The following is a 19,855-nucleotide window of genomic DNA, read 5'->3' on the forward strand; positions in this document are numbered from 1 at the left end:
CCATCTCAACATAAAACCTAGGCCATCTTCCCTTTCTTCTTCATTGTGGTGTTCATGAGCTGAGTTTGCCTGGATGGAATAACCTATCGTTAGGGTATTCCGAAAGGAGTGGGTGGCTTGAAAAATAAGGTTTCTTAAATAATAGTCTCCCTGTAAACAACGAAATGGAAACCGATAAAGGTACTTGACAAATGAATATCCGTCATAAGACAGAGTAATGCCATTTTTTATTTTTTAATCAAGAAAGATTGTTCAACATCGTACTCCTTCCGTCCTAAAATAAGTGTCTTTGATTTAGTACAACTTTAGTACAAAGTTGTACTAAATCAAAGACACTTACAAAGTTGTACTAAATGAAAGACACTTATTTTGGGACGGCTGGAGTAGAATATTGTGTATTTTACACGCACCAATGTCCAGTAATGAAAATATTAGGACACATTACAAGGCCAAGCATTGGCCCACGATATTTGCTTGCCTCACATGTAACTCCGAAGCGGAAACATGAAGGTAATATTTGTTGGTGATGAGAAGTTTAGAACAGAATAAAAAAGAGAAACCATTTCGTGCAACTTCTAAAAAGTTCTCCCATCAAATGAGCTCTACGGAAGAGGATCATGCATGATGTGTAAATCAATAAACAACCATCAGCAAGCAAACCTGAATGGAATGGAGATTGGCGCAATGTGAACCTCTGAATCTCATTTGCTCAAGATTGAAGCCTAAAAGGAACAAAAAACAGATAATTAAGTTCAAATTGGATCTGAAGAACCAAAATAAAGAAGAGAAAATGAATAAATTATGCACTAAATACAAAATGCATCCCGGTGTACCCTGAATATTTAAGTAGGGAACATGACAGGTAAACAAGTAAGGTCATTTACGTAGACCTATGCCAAGGATCATCATCACAGTTGACAAGAAATCAAAATTAAGACAGATTGAACTGTAGTCAGTTTGATTAGGTCATCTTAATTGAGTTTGAAAAACAAGACACACACTAAATTGTAACCAAAGCAGAAAGAAGACATATTAAGAAGTCACCTCAGCCTCCCACAAGAGGCACAAAAAATAATGTCCACTTGTTTAAGTCTGGAGAAAAATTAACACCTGGATCTGGCATAGAATGTTCATTCCTTCCAACTATTAGTGTGCCAATCCTTACACAAGAGTGATCACCTGAACATATATTTGTTCATGTTAAAGGCATCAACACAGAACATGATTTTCAAAGATTAGAGAGCTATTTCATTGGTGATTTAGTCATCAGAGATAGATGGACACATACACACGGGTGATAATAGGTTGTTCCATAAATAAAAAAGGGAGGATGTCCTCTGCTCGTCTGCACAGAAATCGTCTCTCCTTTTCTGATTGCCCCGTCCATGCCTGCAACACAAATGTCAACCTCCGATGTCATAGGCAGGTTTAATATGATAACAATGAAGGGCTCGAGCGTAGGTGTTCAACACAAACAATATTTTGAAAGAAATGTCAACCTCGTTGAACACTTGCATGGCTTTGAGACATAGGATACCACTTTCAAATTGATGGAGGAGGAAATGAGCCCAGCAAACACGGCGTCAATGCCTTTCGCATCATCACCGTGGAGGATCACTTCATCAGTTGCTCGTTGAACGACTCAAGGGCTCGAGCGGCAAGCCAGCAACGTCTACTGCATGGGGAGGCAGATGGCGAGCGCCTAGCCCCTCGCCTTGGCCTTACGGTTGCCTGCACTTAAGGAAGGTCGCATCCTAGACCATCGCTCGAATCCTTGCCGCCTGCATCACGCCGCCACGGGGCGACGACCTCCGGCCACCTGCCCGCGTCATCGCTAAGCCATGCAGCAACTCGCGCCGGCGACACGCATGCGCCCCATCTCACGCCGTGGGAACTCCAGACCTGCGCAGCGCATCCCTTGCCTCCAAGTCGCCCTAGGAGGCCAAGACGGAGAGAAGGAGCGGCGGCTAGGGTTCCCCCGAGCCCTGGGGTCGCGAGTTGGAGAGCCCTTTTTTCGCCAAGGAGTGGAGCAGTTGTGCGGGGGATGGTGATGGAGGCGTGAGAAGAGGCAGGGAGGAGGTTCACGATGCGAGAGGTAGGGAACGTGCGATGCAAAAGGTTTATTTGGTAACCGGTAGTAATTAGTGGGGCATGTTGTGCGGGGGTGCTAAATGCGTTTAGCATCAACCATGTTTTAGTGTTAAACATTGGAGTGATTTGGGCTATTGGATCAAGTTGTTTGAAGGGATGAGATTGTTTGGTTCTCCGCCCTTTCGTCCTTTTATAGGGATAGTAGATACAACATAGCCGCATCTCCAGGTAGTCCTGGCCATGGGCAGCCCGGCCCGAACGCCGCTCCCGGGCTCGGGCCTAGATTTTGAGCCCGAAGGCCGGGCCGGGCCGGGCCCATCATTTTTGCGTTTTCCTGAAGGACGGGCCGGGCTGGCCCGAAGCCCGACGGGCTTTTATGTGTTCGGGCCGGGCTCAGGCCCAGAAAACAGGCCCGACGGCCGGGCCGGGCCGGGCTCGGGCCTGGGTTTTTTGCGTCGGGCTTGGCTAGGCCCGGCCCGGAGCCCGGCCCGGCCCGGAGCCCGGCCCGGCCCGAGGTATGGCCAGGTATACCTCCAGGGGTGTCGAGCAATTCCCTAAACCTAAGTCTAATAATCCAATCCCGCCTCGAGCCCTGCTCCCCTCCTCCCCTGCTCTCCACTGCGCCACCTCCTCCCCTTTACTTTTCTTTCCGGCGGCTGCGGCAGCAATGACATGCAGGCAAAAGAAGGGCAGAGGCCCTCGAACCACGACACCTCTAAAAAGGTAAGCGACACCCATCGGCATCGCCATCGTTGACTCCAGCAGAGCTGGAGCAAGGCTTTCACCCCAAGCAGCCACACCCTCTCCTTGAACCTCAACCACATGCTGCAACAGAGGCCACCACCGCACCTTGCTGCCAACGTAGCAGATGCTGAATATACAGTGAACGAATGATGAGCAGCGGCGAGTGGTGCGTGTCATCTTTCGTGCTGCACCTTCATCATCCACGGTCGACGTAGGTTGTGAAATTAAGAGTTGGAGTCAGGCGAGGGACCACCGGACCACTCGCCAGAGGAGAACGCTTCTGGCAACGGAGCCATGGACAAATACTAGTGGGTGGCCATCGCGGTCCGCCGTCCGTCGTCTGTTGATAATGCATGTGTGTAAATGGGGAAGTGGAATTTGTCTAACTCGTTGCCCGCACATCTTATATCTGGGCTGCACATCAGCCATGCATGTCACATCACTAGGTCCACTATGCTGTCAGATCTGCAAGGTATCTCTGGTGTAATAGACTCCCGAATAGATTGATGCTGGTGTATATGAGCAGTATTCCACCTGACGCGTCGTACTGTGGGGCCAAGCTATAAGATTCGATCCTACCCTACCGTACAGCATGCACCATTCCGTCTGCTTCTCCTATTAGTATTATCTACCGCGAAGATTACATGCTAAATAGCATCCCTTGACGTGAGTACTAGTCGTAAGTTTAAGTAATAGTATTGTACTAATTTTTACACATGTATATTAATTTATTTATTCACAAGGATTAAATATCCGATGCAAAAAAGTTCTTTGTGGTGAGCAAGTAACGTACCAGGACTGTTGGTAAAAAAGGACCTCATGAGCCTTTACAGCATGGAGATTCGATTGCAAGGAGTCGTCCGTTGCACTACAAAAAGTTCTTTGAAGTTGCCAAAAAACGTTTACACAGGGAAACAAAAATGTACACTACATAATGACTCAAGAATCTCTGAGACTACAGTTTAAAAAATTAACTAATCCATCGGCGGGGCACAGCTAGCACGTCACCAGTATGCTGCGGCTGGCAGATGCTCACCTCCTCAACACAACATTGCACTACAAATAGAAATGTCTTAATATATTTTTAATATATTCTGTAAATATAAAATTTTTAATTTAGTTATGGGGTCGTTTTCCAAGATCCCTAGTGAAAAAACTTACCAATCGATATAACATTAAAGTTCTTCATGGTCGGGTGAAAGAGGCCCCCCTTTGAGTACGTATGGTTGCTATCTCTAAAGTTCTTCGCATTTGACCATAAAAGGACCGGAACCGAGGATATAAAGTGTGCATAGAAGGTTATATGGGACGTAGTGTCCAGTGATGAAAATATCACAATAATTATAAGGTTGTTTCCCAAATCCCTAGTGAAAAAACTTACCAATCGATATAACATTAAAGTTCTTCATGGTCGGGTGAAAGAGACCCAACTTCGAGTACATATGGCTGCTATCTCTAAAGTTCTTCGTGGTCGACCATAAGGAGATCGGAACCGATGATATAAAGTGCACATCGAAGGTTATATGGGACGTAGTGTCCAGTGATGAAAATATCACAATAATTATGAGGTTGTTTTCCCAATCCCTAGTGAAAAAACTTACCAATCGATATAACATTAAAGTTCTTCATGGTCGGGTGAAAGAGACCCGCCTTCGAGTATATATGGTTGTTATCTTTAAAGTTCTTCGCGGTCAACCGTAACAGGACCATAACCGAGGATATAAAGTGCGCATCGGCGGTTATATGGCACATTCGGTATGGTTTCCGACCTTTGGTTCTGTCTCACACTTATTGTGATATTGTCATCACTAAACACTACATCACATATGGTATATGCATGATACGAGTACACTCAATCCATGTCAGGCTGGTCATAAAATTAAATGCATTTTTCTAAAATGTTGTATGTGAGACATGAGATCCAGAATTTGAGGAGATTAGCAAGGCAGCACACATACCACATCGTAATTCATACACCATCAGTGCTGACCGCACCAGAAAAAAAGCCTCACCCCCAAATCCAACACAGCAACACAAAAAATCTTAAGTAATAAGTACGTGCGATTGATGGTCAAGCAAAAGATAAAAAATCGATGCCCAAGAATACAGATCTGGGAGGGAAATTTTGAGAAGGAGCAGAGGACGGCTCCTCCTGATTCTTCTTAGCAACCCAACAAAAACTAACAGCGACACATGAAGAATCGTAGGAAATCGACGGGCATGTGGGTTACCAAGGGTGATGCGAATACGAGATATTTACCAAGGGTCACCCACCTCCAATATGCGGACGACACCTTGCTGCTCTTTGAGCCTGACGATCATAGCGTAGCTTCGGTCAAACTTATTCTCCTCGCTTTCAAAATCATCTCTGGTCTTAAGATCAATTTCCTTAAGAGCGAGGTAATAGCCATTGGGATGGATCCTCCGCTCGCTTCTCATGTAGCCAATTTACTTAATTGTAAGCTAGGGAGCTTTCCAATTAAGTATTTGGGCCTGCCTATCTCAGATAAACACATCTCCATTATGGAATGGGAACCCTTGTATGACAAGGTGGCAAATAGAGTTAGCCCCTGGCGTGGTCGTTTCCTCTCCTCGGCGGCCAGATTAATTCTAACTAACTCTAGCCTGTCTTCCCTTCCTCTGTTCACGATGGGCATGTCTTTGCTGGCTGATGGGGTTCATGCCAGGCTTGATATGCCCTGATCCAAGTTCTTTTGGGAAGGAACGGGGATCAGAAAGAAGTACCACCTAATCAAATGGGCCACGCTCTGTCGCCCTAAGAAATTTGGAGGTCTTGGGATTCTTAATTCGAAGCTAATGAATGTCGCCCTCTTAACCAAGTGGATTTGGAAACTCTCCCAAAACGAGCAAGGGCTCTGGGTGGATATTCTTCGCGCCAAATACTTCCCAGATGGGAATTTCCTTACCTCCAAAGCTAAGGGATCAACTTTTTGGAATGGGATCCAGAAAGTTATGTCGGCATTCACCTTAGGAGCCAAGTTTTGTGTCAACAATCGGTCCTCAACACGGTTTTGGTTGGACCAATGGTTTGGCTCGGAACCCTTGTGGAAAAGCCATTCCTTAGCATATCGGCTTGCTACTAACGTAGAAATCCTAGTGGCAGATGCGCTGCGTTCCAATCCGCCTGCGGTCTCTTTCAAAAGACCCCTGCTTGATAACGAACGAGCCTGTTGGGACGGGCTTGTAGCTGATCTGGCGGGAGTGAACCTTCGTCCTGAGGCCGACTCGGTCTCCTGGGCTCTCTCGCGCTTGGGGAAGTTTTCTGTCCAATCCTTGTACAACAAACTGACCGAGGGACCGACCCTGGACATATCTAGGGGGCTATGGAAAGCTTGTTGGGGAACGTTGCAGAAAACAAAAATTTTCCTACGGTTTCACCAAGATCCATCTAGGAGTTCATCTAGCAACGAGTGATCGGATTGCATCTACATACCTTTTTAGATCACGCGCGGAAGCGTTCAAAGAACGGGGATGAGGAAGGCGTACTCGACGTGATCCAAATCATCGGAGATCCTAGCGCCGAACGGACGGCACCTCCGCGTTCAACACACGTACGGTCAGCGTAACGTCTCCTTCTTCTTGATCCAGCAAGGGGGAAGGAGAGGTTGAGGAAGATGGCTCCAGCAGCAGCACGACGGCGTGGTGGTGGTGGAGCTGCAGTACTCCGGCAGGGCTTCGCCAAGCACTATGGAGGAGGAGGAGGTTTTGGAGAGGGAGAGGGAGGCACCAAAGATGTGTTATTAGAGGCCCTCCTTCCCCCACTATATATAGGGAGTCCAAGGGGGGGCGCCGGCCCTAGGAGATCCAATCTCCTAGGGGGGGTGCGTCCAAGGGAGGAATCCCTCCTCCCCAAGGCACCTAGGAGGTGCCTTCCCCCTTTGGGACTCTTCCCCTTTTCTATCTCTTGGCGCATGGGCCTCTTGGGGCTGGTGCCCTTGGCCCATATAGGCCAAGGCGCACCCCCTACAGCCCATGTGGCCGCCCGGGGCAGGTGGCCCCACCCGGTGGACCCCGGGACCCTTCCGGTGGTCCCGGTACAATACCGGTGACCCCGAAACTTGTTCCGATGGCCGAAATAGCACTTCCTATATATAATTCTTTACCTCTGGACCATTCCGGAACTCCTCGTGACGTCCGGGATCTCATCCGGGACTCCGAACGACATTCGGGTTACTGCATATACATATCCCTACAACCCTAGCGTCACTGAACCTTAAGTGTGTAGACCCTACGGGTTCGGGAGACATGTAGACATGACCGAGATGACTCTCCGGTTAATAACCAACAGCGGGATCTGGATACCCATGTTGGCTCCCACATGCTCCTCGATGATCTCATCGGATGAACCACGATGTCGAGGATTCAAGCAACCCCGTATACAATTCCCTTTGTGAATCGGTATGTTACTTGCCCGAGATTCGATCGTTGGTATCCCAATACCTCGTTCAATCTCATTACCGGCAAGTCACTTTACTCGTACCGTAATGCATGATCCCGTGACCAGACACTTGGTCACTTTGAGCTCATTATGATGATGCATTACCGAGTGGGCCCAGTGATACCTCTCCGTCATACGGAGTGACAAATCCCAGTCTTGATCCGTGTCAACCCAACAGACACTTTCGGAGATACCCGTAGTATACCTTTATAGTCACCCAGTTACGTTGTGACGTTTGGTTCACCCAAAGCACTCCTACGGTATCCGGGAGTTACACGATCTCATGGTCTAAGGAAAAGATACTTGACATTGGAAAACTCTAGCAAACGAACTATACGATCTTGTGCTATGTTTAGGATTGGGTCTTGTCCATCACATCATTCTCCTAGTGATGTGATCTCGTTATCAATGACATACAATGTCCATAGTCAGGAAACCATGACTATCTGTTGATCAACGAGCTAGTCAACTAGAGGCTTACTAGGGACATGTTGGTGTCTATTATTCACACATGTATTACGATTTCCGGATAACACAATTATAGCATGAATAAAGACAATTATCATGAACAAGGAAATATAATAATAATGCTTTTATTATTGCCTCTAGGGCATATTTCCAACAGTCTCCCACTTGCACTAGAGTCAATAATCTAGTTACATTGTGATGAATCGAACACCCATGGAATTCTGGTGTTGATCATGTTTTGCTCTAGGGAGAGGTTTAGTCAATGGATCTGCTACATTCAGGTCCGTGTGTACTTTACAAATATCTATGTCTCCATCTTGAACATTTTCACGAATGGAGTTGAAGCGACGCTTGATGTGCCTTGTCTTCTTGTGAAACCTGGGCTCCTTCGCAAGAGCAATAGCTCCAGTGTTGTCACAGAAGAGCTTGATTGGCCCCGACGCATTGGGTATGACTCCTAGGTCGGTGATGAACTCCTTCACCCAAATTGCTTCATGTGCTGCCTCTGAGGCTACCATGTACTCCGCTTCACATGTAGATCCCGCCACGACGCTCTGCTTGCAACTGCACCAGCTTACTGCCCCACCATTCAAAATATACACGTATCCGGTTTGTGACTTAGAGTCATCCAGATCTGTGTCGAAGCTAGCGTCGACGTACCCCTTTACGACGAGCTCTTCGTCACCTCCATAAACGAGAAACATTTCCTTAGTCCTTTTCAGGTACTTCAGGATATTCTTGACCGCTGTCCAGTGTTCCTTGCCGGGATTACTTTGGTACCTTCCTACCAAACTTACGACAAGGTTTACATCAGGTCTGGTACACAGCATGGCATACATAATAGAACCTATGGCTGAGGCATAGGGGATGACACTCATCTCTGCTATATCTTCTGCCATGGTCGGACATTGAGCTGAGCTCAATTTCACACCTTGCAACACAGGCAAGAACCCCTTCTTAGACTGATCCATATTGAACTTCTTCAATATCTTATCAAGGTATGTGCTTTGTGAAAGACCTATGAGGCGTCTTGAACTATCTCCGTAGATCTTGATGCCTAATATATAAGCAGCTTCTCCAAGGTCCTTCATTGAAAAACTCTTATTCAAGTAGGCCTTAATGCTGTCCAAGAGTTCTATATCATTTCCCATCAAAAGTATGTCATCTACATATAATATGAGAAATGCTACAGAGCTCCCACTCACTTTCTTGTAAACACAGGCTTCTCCATAAGTCTGCGTAAACCCAAACGCTTTGATCATCTCATCAAAGCGAATGTTCCAACTCCGAGATGCTTGCACCAGCCCATAAATCGAGCGTTGGAGCTTGCACACCTTGTCAGCATTCTTAGGATCGAAAAAACCTTCCGGCTCTATCATATACAATTCTTCCTTAAGAAAACCATTAAGGAATGCCGTTTTGACGTCCATTTGCCATATTTCATAATCATGGAATGCGGCAATCGCTAACATGATTCGGACGGACTTTAGCTTCGCTACCGGTGAGAAAGTCTCATCGTAGTCAACCCCTTGAACTTGTCGATAACCCTTAGCGACAAGCCGAGCTTTATAGATGGTCACATTACCATCCGCGTCTGTCTTCTTCTTAAAGATCAATTTATTTTCTATGGCTCGCCGTTCAACGGGCAAGTCAGTCAAAGTCCATACTTCGTTTTCATACATGGATCCTATCTCGGATTTCATGGCTTCTAGCCATTTGTCGGAATCCGGGCCCGCCATCGCTTCTTCATAGTTCGAAGGTTCACCGTTGTCTAACAACATGATTTCCAAGACAGGGTTGCCGTACCACTCTGGTGCGGAACGTGTCCTTGTGGACCTTCGAATTTCAGTAGGAGCTTGATCAGAAGTATCTTGATCATCATCATTAACTTCCTCTCTAGTCGGTGCAGGCACCTCAGGAACATTTTCTTGAGTTGCGCCATTTTCCGGTTCAAGAGGTAATACTTCATCAAGTTCTACTTTCCTCCCACTTCTTTCGAGAGAAACTCCTTCTCTAGAAAGGATCCATTCTTGGCAACAAAGATCTTGCCTTCGGATCTGAGGTAGAAGGTATACCCAATAGTTTCTTTAGGGTATCCTATGAAGACGCATTTTTCCGATTTGGGTTCGAGCTTTTCAGGTTGAAGTTTCTTGACATAAGCATCGCATCCCCAAACTTTTAGAAACGACAACTTAGGTTTCTTCCCAAACCATAATTCATACGGTGTCGTCTCAACGGATTTCGATGGAGCCCTATTTAAAGTGAATGCGGCAGTCTCTAAAGCATACCCCCAAAGAGATAGCGGTAAATCGGCAAGAGACATCATAGATCGCACCATATCTAATAGAGTGCGATTACGACGTTCGGACACACCATTACGCTGAGGTGTTCCAGGCGGCATGAGTTGTGAAACTATTCCACATTTCTTAAGTGTGTGCCAAACTCATGACTCAAGTATTCTCCTCCACGATCTGATCGCAGGAACTTGATTTTCCTGTCACGTTGATTCTCAACCTCACTCTGAAATTCCTTGAACTTTTCAAAGGTCTCAGACTTGTGTTTCATTAAGTAGACATACCCATATCTACTCAAGTCATCAATGAGGGTGAGAGCATAACGATAGCCACCGCGAGCCTCAACACTCATTGGACCGCACACATCAGTATGTATGATTTCCAATAAGTTGGTTGCTCGCTCCATTGTTCCTGAGAACGGAGTCTTGGTCATTTTACCCATGAGGCATGGTTCGCACGTGTCAAATGATTCATAATCAAGAGACTCTAAAAGTCCATCAGTATGGAGCTTCTTCATGCGTTTGACACCTATGTGACCAAGGCGGCAGTGCCACAAGTATGTGGGACTATCATTATCAATCTTACATCTTTTGGTACTCACACTATGAATATGTGTAGCATTACGCTCGAGATTCATTAAGAACAAACCATTCACCATCGGAGCATGACCATAAAACATATGTCTCATATAAATAGAACAACCATTATTCTCGGATTTAAATGAGTAGCCATCTCGTATTAAACGAGATCCTGATACAATGTTCATGCTCAAACTTGGCACTAAATAACAATTATTGAGGTTCAAAACTAATCCCGTAGGTAAATGTAGAGGTAGCGTGCCGACGGCGATCACATAGACCTTGGAACCATTCCCGACGCGCATCGTCACCTCGTCCTTCGCCAGTCTCCGCTTATTCCGCAGCTCCTGCTTTGAGTTACAAATGTGAGCAACTGCACCGGTATCAAATACCCAGGAGCTACTACGAGTACTGGTAAGGTACACATCAATTACATGTATATCACATATACCTTTTGTTTTGCCGGCCTTCTTGTCCGCTAAGTATTTGGGGCAGTTCCGCTTCCAGTGACCACTTTCCTTGCAATAAAAGCACTCAGTCTCGGGCTTGGGTCCATTCTTTGGCTTCTTCCCGGCAGCTTGCTTGCCGGGCACGGCAACTCCCTTGCCGTCCTTCTTGAAGGCTTTCTTTCCCTTGCCCTTCTTGAACTTAGTGGTTTTATTCACCATCAACACTTGATGTTCCTTTTTGACTTCTACCTCTGCTGATTTCAGCATTGCAAATACTTCAGGAATGGTCTTTTCCATCCCCTGCATATTGAAGTTCATCACAAAGCTCTTGTAGCTCGGTGGAAGCGACTGAAGGATTCTGTCAATGACCGCGTCATCCGGGAGATTAACTCCCAGCTGAGTCAAGCAGTTATGCAACCCAGACATAGTGAGTATGTGCTCACTGACAGAACTGTTTTCCTCCATCTTATAGCTGAAGAACTTTTCGGAGACTAGATATCTCTCGACCCGGGCATGAGCTTGGAAAACCATTTTCAGCTCTTCGAACATCTCATATGCTCCATGTCTCTCAAAACGTTTTTGGAGCCCCGGCTCTAAGCTGTAAAGCATGCCGCACTGAACGAGGGAGTAGTCATCGGTACGTGCCTGCCAAGCGTTCATAACGTCTTGTTCTGCAGGGAGAACAGGTGCGTCACCTAGCGGTGCTTGTAGGACATAATCTTTCTTGGCAGCTATGAGGATGATCCTCAGGTTCCGGACCCAGTCCGTGTAGTTGCTGCCATCGTCTTTCAGCTTGGTTTTCTCTAGGAACGCGTTGAAGTTGAGGACTACGTTGGCCATTTGATCTACAAGACATATTGTAAAAAAATTAGACTAAGTTCATGAAAATTAAGTTCATCTAATCAAATTATTCAATGAACTCCCACTTAGATAAACATCCCTCCTGTAATCTAAGTATAACATGATCCGAGTTAACTAGGCCGTGTCCGATCATCACGTGAGACGAACTAGTCAACATCGGTGAACATCTTCATGTTGATCGTATCTTCTATACGACTCATGCTCGACCTTTCGGTCTTCTGTGTTCCGAGGCCATGTCTGTACATGCTAGACTCGTCAAGTCAACCTAAGTGTTTGCATGTGTAAATCTGTCTTACACCCGTTGTATGTGAACGTTAGAATCTATCACACCCGATCATCACGTGGTGCTTCGAAACAACGAACTGTCGCAACGGTGCACAGTTAGGGGGAACACTTTCTTGAAATTATTATGAGGGATCATCTTATTTACTACCGTCATTCTAAGTAAACAAGATGCAAAAACATGATAAACATCACATGCAATCAAATAATAATAGTGACATGATATGGCCAATATCGCATAGCTCCTTTGATCTCCATCTTGGGGCTCCATGATCATCTTGTCACCGGCATGACACCATGATCTCCATCATCGTGTCTCCATGAAGTTGCTCACCAACTATTACTTCTACTACTATGGCTAACGCGTTTAGCAATAAAGTAAAGTAATTTACATGGCGTTTCTCAATGACACGCGGGTCATACAAAAAATAAAGACAACTCCTATGGCTCCTGTCGGTTGTCATACTCATCGACATGCAAGTCGTGATTCCTATTACAATAGCATGAACATCTCATACATCACATATAGATCATTCATCATTCATCACAACTTTGGCCATATCATATCACAAAGCACTTGCTGCAAAAACAAGTTAGACGTCCTCTAATTGTTGTTGCAAGTTTTACGTGGCTGAAGTAGGGTTCTAGCAAGAACATTTTCTTACCTACGTGAAAGCCACAACGTGATTTGTCAACTTCTATTTACCCTTCATAAGGACCCTTTTCATCGAATCCGCTCCAACTAAAGTGGGAGAGACAGACATCCGCCAGCCACCTTATGCAACTTGTGCATGTTAGTCGGTGGAACCGGTCTCACGTAAGCGTAGGTGTAAGGTTGGTCCGGGCCGCTTCATCCCACAATACCGTTGAAGCAAGATAAGACTAGTAGCGCCAAGAAAAATTGACAACATCAACGCCCACAACAAATTGTGTTCTACTCGTGCAAGAGAACTACGCATAGACCTAGCTCATGATACCACTGTTGGGGAACGTTGCAGAAAACAAAAAATTTCCTACGGTTTCACCAAGATCCATCTAGGACTTCATCTAGCAACGAGTGATCGGATTGCATCTACATACCTTTTTAGATCACGCGCGGAAGCGTTCAAAGAACGGGGATGAGGAAGGCGTACTCGACGTGATCCAAATCACCGGAGATCCTAGCGCCGAACGGACGGCACCTCCGCGTTCAACACACGTACGGTCAGCGTAACGTCTCCTTCTTGTTGATCCAGCAAGGGGGAAGGAGAGGTTGAGGAAGATGGCTCCAGCAGCAGCACGACGGCGTGGTGGTGGTGGAGCTGCAGTACTCCGGCAGGGCTTCGCCAAGCACTATGGAGGAGGAGGAGGTGTTGGAGAGGGAGAGGGGGGCACCAAAGATGTGTTATTAGAGGCCCTCCTTCCCCCACTATATATAGGGAGTCCAAGGGGGGGCGCCGGCCCTAGGAGATCCAATCTCCTAGGGGGGGTGCGGCCAAGGGAGGAATCCCTCCTCCCCAAGGCACCTAGGAGGTGCCTTCCCCCTTTGGGACTCTTCCCCTTTTCTATCTCTTGGCGCATGGGCCTCTTGGGGCTGGTGCCCTTGGCCCATATAGGCCAAGGCGCACCCCCTACAGCCCATGTGGCCCCCCGGGGCAGGTGGCCCCACCCGGTGGACCCCGGGACCCTTCCGGTGGTCTCGGTACAATACCGGTGACCCCAAAACTTGTCCCGATGGCCGAAATAGCACTTCCTATATATAATTCTTTACCTACGGACCATTCCGAAACTCCTCGTGACGTCCGGGATCTCATCCAGGACTCCGAACAACATTCGGGTTACTGCATATACATATCCCTACAACCCTAGCGTCACCGAACCTTAAGTGTGTAGACCTTACGGGTTCGGGAGACATGTAGACATGACCGAGATGACTCTCCGGTTAATAACCAACAGCGGTATCTGGATACCCATGTTGGCTCCCACATGCTCCTCGATGATCTCATCGGATGAACCACGATGTCGAGGATTCAAGCAACCCCGTATACAATTCCCTTTGTCAATCGGTATGTTACTTGCCCGAGATTCGATCGTTGGTATCCCAATACCTCGTTCAATCTCATTACCGGCAAGTCACTTTACTCGTACCGTAATGCATGATCCCGTGACCAGACACTTGGTCACTTTGAGCTCATTATGATGATGCATTACCGAGTGGGCCCAGTGATACCTCTCCGTCATACGGAGTGACAAATCCTAGTCTTGATCCGTGTCAACCCAACAGACACTTTCGGAGATACCCGTAGTATACCTTTATAGTCACCCAGTTACGTTGTGACGTTTGGTACACCCAAAGCACTCCTACGGTATCCGGGAGTTACACGATCTCATGGTCTAAGGAAAACATACTTGACATTGGAAAACTCTAGCAAACGAACTATACGATCTTGTGCTATGTTTAGGATTGGGTCTTGTCCATCACATCATTCTCCTAATGATGTGATCTTGTTATCAATGACATCCAATGTCCATAGTCAGGAAACCATGACTATCTGTTGATCAACGAGCTAGTCAACTAGAGGCTTACTAGAGACATGTTGGTGTCTATTATTCACACATGTATTACGATTTCCGGATAACACAATTATAGCATGAATAAAGACAATTATCATGAACAAGGAAATATAATAATAATGCTTTTATTATTGCCTCTAGGGCATATTTCCAACAAAGCTGCCATTCCCTTAAAAATCAAAATCTTCATGTGGCAGATGTTTCGCGATCGCCTCCCCTCCTCCAATAATATCGCTCGTAGGAATGGGCCCTCTGACGGCTCTTGCGTGCTTTGTGGCCAACATGAAGATGCCAACCACATATTTTTTAACTGTCACCTTGCTCGCTTTGCTTGGAGTGCGGTTAGGGAGGCATTCGGGCAGACCTGGGATCCTCGCTCTACCTCGGACCTGCGCGCTTTACTAGCTGCTTTTAGGGGTGGTTTTGGCCGGGTCTTATGGCGCTGCGTGGGAGCCTTGCTGTGGTCCATTTGGACCACCCGCAATAAGATGACTATCGAGCACAAATTTCCTTCTCACCCGGCTGACATTATTTTCAAATGCCACTTATTTCTTCAGACATGGACGCCGTTGGGGAAACGGCGTCATGCGGATCGGATGTCGGAGGCAATGGAGCGGATTCGGACGATCCAGATTGATTCCCGCCACTAGCCTGCCGTAGGCTCTGATCTTTTGGACCGGCACATTGCTCTATGTTGCTTATCTCCTCTTGCAGGCTTCGGCCGGTAGCATGTATCGTACCTTGGCTACGGCCGTTTTATCTTTGTTGTTAAGTGTTGAACCTGTTGGATGCTGCCTTATGTGGGCTTTATTAATTTAAAGCCGGACGCCTCCGGCGTCTTCGTTCTAAAAAAAAGAATCGCAGGAAAGCAAATGGCATCAAGATTTGGGAAGAACAACCGCGGATCTGGGCCCTCGGCCTTCGAGCTCAGGGGAGGAACTAGTCGCCCGCGTCCTCCCCTTCTTGCTCCTCCTCTTCTTGCCTCCAACTCCATGTGTTGCTGCTTGGTGAAGCGCTGATGGGGGAAGAAAATGCATTACGGTGCTTGGGCGGCTCGCCGTGGAGGAGGACGTCGGAGAGGCGGGCCGCCATCGATTTCAGGAGCAGCAGAACAAACCCTGCACATGGAGTTCACATGTTAAACAATCTTGCGGGAGGAAACAAAGAAGCACATAAATTAGCAGATCTCAAACACACAGATGAGTGGAACAATGATACGCATGCAGCCTAAGTAACAACTAGAAAAAATCCAACAGAGAAAATTGGGGAAAAAACTCACATGAGGCTAGATCTGGAGTCTGGGAATCGAAATTTGGCACGTTATAAATCGCTGGGGTGGATGGGGCAACCGAGTGATGGTGTAGGGGCCTGGTCGCCTGGACAGATACGATGTGACTATATCCGGTCGTATAACCGTGGGAAAAAAGAACTAGGGAATCGTTGGTTGGGACCCGGTGGGCCTGGGCGCGCTGATCCACATGATTCATCGACGGGGAGGATTCGCGTTGCGTGCGCAAACAGATAGGATTCGCCATATTCGTGTAAACGGCATCACCTCAGCATCGTCCGTCCGTCGTCTGTTGATAATGCACGTGGGTGGCCGATGTAGCAGCACTGCCTCTACTCCGTGGATCTCGATCTCGATCCAACGCTGGCCGTGGCCGTGATTCTATCTGTCTTGACCTTCCAGATGCTAATCTATAGCTCCTCCTTCCAGCATACTGCACGTACAACAAGTAAATTATCCCCAACTTCGTGTTGACTTGTTGTACTCCGCGCGGCCATGGCACGGCCGCTACACTTCGTGCTGGTGCCGCTCCTTGCGCCGGGCCACGTTATCCCGGTGCTCGACCTGGCGCGCCTCATCGCCGGCCGCGCCGGCGCGCGCGTCACCGTGGTCCTCACGCCCGTCACCGCCGCGCGCAACAGGGCCGTCCTGGAGCACGCTTCCCGCGAGGGGCTCGCCGTCGACGTGGCCGAGCTGCCGTTCCCGGGGCCGGCGCTGGGGCTGCCCGAGGGGTGCGAGAGCCACGACATGGTCACGGACCTCCCCGGCATCATGCTCTTCTATGAAGCCGTGTGGCTGCTCGCCGGGCCGCTGGAGACGTACCTCCGGGCGCTGCCACGGCGGCCGGACTGCCTCGTCGCCGACACGTGCAACCCGTGGACGGCCGACGTCGCGCGCCGGCTTGACATCCCACGGTTTGTGTTCCAAGGCCCGTCGGCGTTCTTCCTCCTGGCGCAGCATAGCCTGGCCAAGCACGGCGTGCACGACACCGACTGCGTTGCCGGCGACTTGGAGCAGTTCGAGGTGCCCGATTTTCCGGTGCGCGCCGTCACGAGCAAGGCCACGTCGCTTGGGTTCTTCCAGTTTCCTGGGATGGAGAAGGAAAGGCGTGACACGCTGGAAGCCGAGGCCACCGCCGACGGATTCGTCTTCAACACCTGCGCGGCTTTCGAGAGCGCGTACATCAAGGGATACGGTGCGGCGCTCCACCGGAAGGTGTGGGCGGTCGGGCCGCTCTGCCTTCTGGACTCCGACGCGGAGACGACGACCGGAAGAGGCAACCCCGCGGCCGTCGATGCCGGCTCGGTCGCCACTTGGCTCGACGCGCGGCCGCAACAGTCCGTGCTCTACGTCAGCTTCGGCAGCATGGCCCGCCTCTTGCCGTCGCAGGCCGCGGAGCTCGCCGCCGGCCTGGAGTCGTCGAATCGCCCGTTCATCTGGGTGACTAGGGAGACCTCGACGCGGGGTTCGAGGAGCGCGTGGAGGGCCGCGGCTTTTTCATCCGTGGGTGGGCACCGCAGATGAGCATCCTGTCGCACCCGGCGGTGGGCGGCTTTCTGACGCACTGCGGGTGGAACTCCACGTTGGAGTCCCTCTCCCACGGCGTGCCGCTCCTGACATGGCCGCACATCGCCGACCAGTTCTTGAACGAGACGCTGGTCGTGGACGTGCTCGGCGCCGGCGTCCGGGTCGGTGTTAAGGTTCCGGCCATGCACGTGTTCATGAACCCCGAGCTATATGCGAAACAGGTCGTGAGAGACGACATCAAGAAAGCGTTGAGGGAGCTGATGGATGAGGGGGCGGAAATACGAACGACGGCGAAGAAGCTCGCGACGATGGCAAGGGAGGCGATGGCGGAAGGCGGGTCGTCGGGCCGGGATGTGGCCAATATGGTTCACCATGTGAGGGAGCTCGCGCACAGGAAGGACAAGGGCGTGTCCGAGCTTGGAAACAACGAGAAGACAGATGGTCAAGTCAAAATTTTCGCTCTAGGATAATTAAGACATGTACTTAGTTCCTTCGTCCGGAATTATTTGTCGAGGAAAATGAAGTATCTAGACGTATTTTTGTTTTAGATAGTACATTCATTTTATTTATTTCTATTCTATGACAAGTAATTTCATACGAGAGAGTACTAGACATGAATAACAGGCCATGCCGATATGGTTTATTTTTTCAACGTCACTACAGACACAAGCGCTCATATACACACGCATACACTCAACTCTATAAACGCACACATCCACATCTTATCACTATGCGCTTCTCTGAAAGACCGAGTCGACATATCATCTTAAAATTTACGACGTCACCGTAGACACCTTGTCATCTTGAAATTTACGCATCACCGAAAATCCTAAAATAAGTCCAGAAATAAATGCGAGCACCATGATTTGAACCCTGGTGGGTTGGGGATACCACAATTCCTCTAACCATCCAACCACAGGTTGGTTCGCGCTATGCCAATATGGTGAGAGAAGTGTGGAGTACACCTATTATTCTCTTTCTGTTCGTTTGTTTCCGTATTTTTTTATTTACATCTATTTTAAGTGAAAGTGCACTTTTTTCATCCTATTTAATTATTTAACGAAAATTTTATTTCTGTTTTCAAGTGAAAGTGCAATTTTTCCATCCTATTTAATTATTTAACGAAAATATGACACCTACTAAACAATTATGAAACCACCCTAAACCCAATCAGAAGACCCCACCTAAGCATCTACGTTAATCACGTACAATGAATTATGTATGTGTGGCATTGCTCTTTATTGAACCATGTATATGTTCTTAAAACCTGTCTCTTTCAATATATTCGATGTCTTTTTTTGTCAAAAATGGCTTGACATGCAACAAGCACCTATATCTCACTCCAATTCCCAACCCCCACTACCCAACTTCCAACCGTTATGATCATATTAATTAGGCTGGACCAGCTATCAACCGTTCTACGTACACAGTGAAAGGACACCAAATACTCAAAGCACCATAGTATATCATACTACTTCCGTTCCCAAATATAAGTCTTTCTAGAGATTCTAACAAATGACTATATACAGAGCAAAATCAGTAAATCTACACTCTAAAATATGTTTATATACATCCGTATGTTGTAGTCCATTTGAAATGTTTAAAAAGATTTATATTAAGGAACGAAGGGAGTAGTTTGAACATGGATCATGCAAGCCATAGAGAAAACACGGGCAAAATGGTGACATTCGCCACATTGGACGTATACACGGAGTTCTGCCACATGGCACCCGACATTGCATGCCTTTGCCGAGTGGCACCCGACAAACTTTTTTCTTTTCTTTTCCCTCTCCTTTTCTTCTTCTTCATTTATCTTGTACATTATTTGTTTTTTTTTCATTTTATGCTTTGTTCTACTCTACAGTATTTGTTCGCTCCTTCTCTTTTCTTTTCTTTATCCTATCTATTTTCTTTTATAGGCCTTAAGTGTATTTTCTTTATATGATTCAAATTTGAACTGCAAGAGCGGGGAAAATGGATAAAAATAGGTTAAAAAATCTTGATTGTGCTCTTAACCTATGTTTAGGTCTTCTCCAAAATAAGAATAGGAATCCCAAACCTTAGGGTGCCAAGACTTGAGAGGAACTAGTTAGATTATAGAAGGAAAAAGTGTCGGTTGCTTCATCAGCTAACCCTAACTTTTTTTTATTGACTGGATACACCATTACATGTTTCATGTCAAATTTCACTTTTTGGGTCTGTTTGCTATATTTTCGCCATATAAATGTAGCAAATTTCCTGGCCATGGATTTTTGGTTCCC

At 47.4% G+C, this 19,855-nt stretch overlaps 1 pseudogene; it reads left to right on the forward strand.

The window, feature by feature from the left end:
- The first annotated feature begins 16,417 nt into the window (after nucleotides 1-16,417).
- Nucleotides 16,418-18,191, forward strand: LOC125539286 (annotated as a pseudogene).
- The last annotated feature ends 1,664 nt before the right edge of the window (nucleotides 18,192-19,855 follow it).

The sequence above is a fragment of the Triticum urartu genome, chromosome 1 (assembly GCF_003073215.2).
Source record: "Triticum urartu cultivar G1812 chromosome 1, Tu2.1, whole genome shotgun sequence".
In the NCBI taxonomy this organism is placed as follows: Eukaryota; Viridiplantae; Streptophyta; class Magnoliopsida; order Poales; family Poaceae; genus Triticum; species Triticum urartu.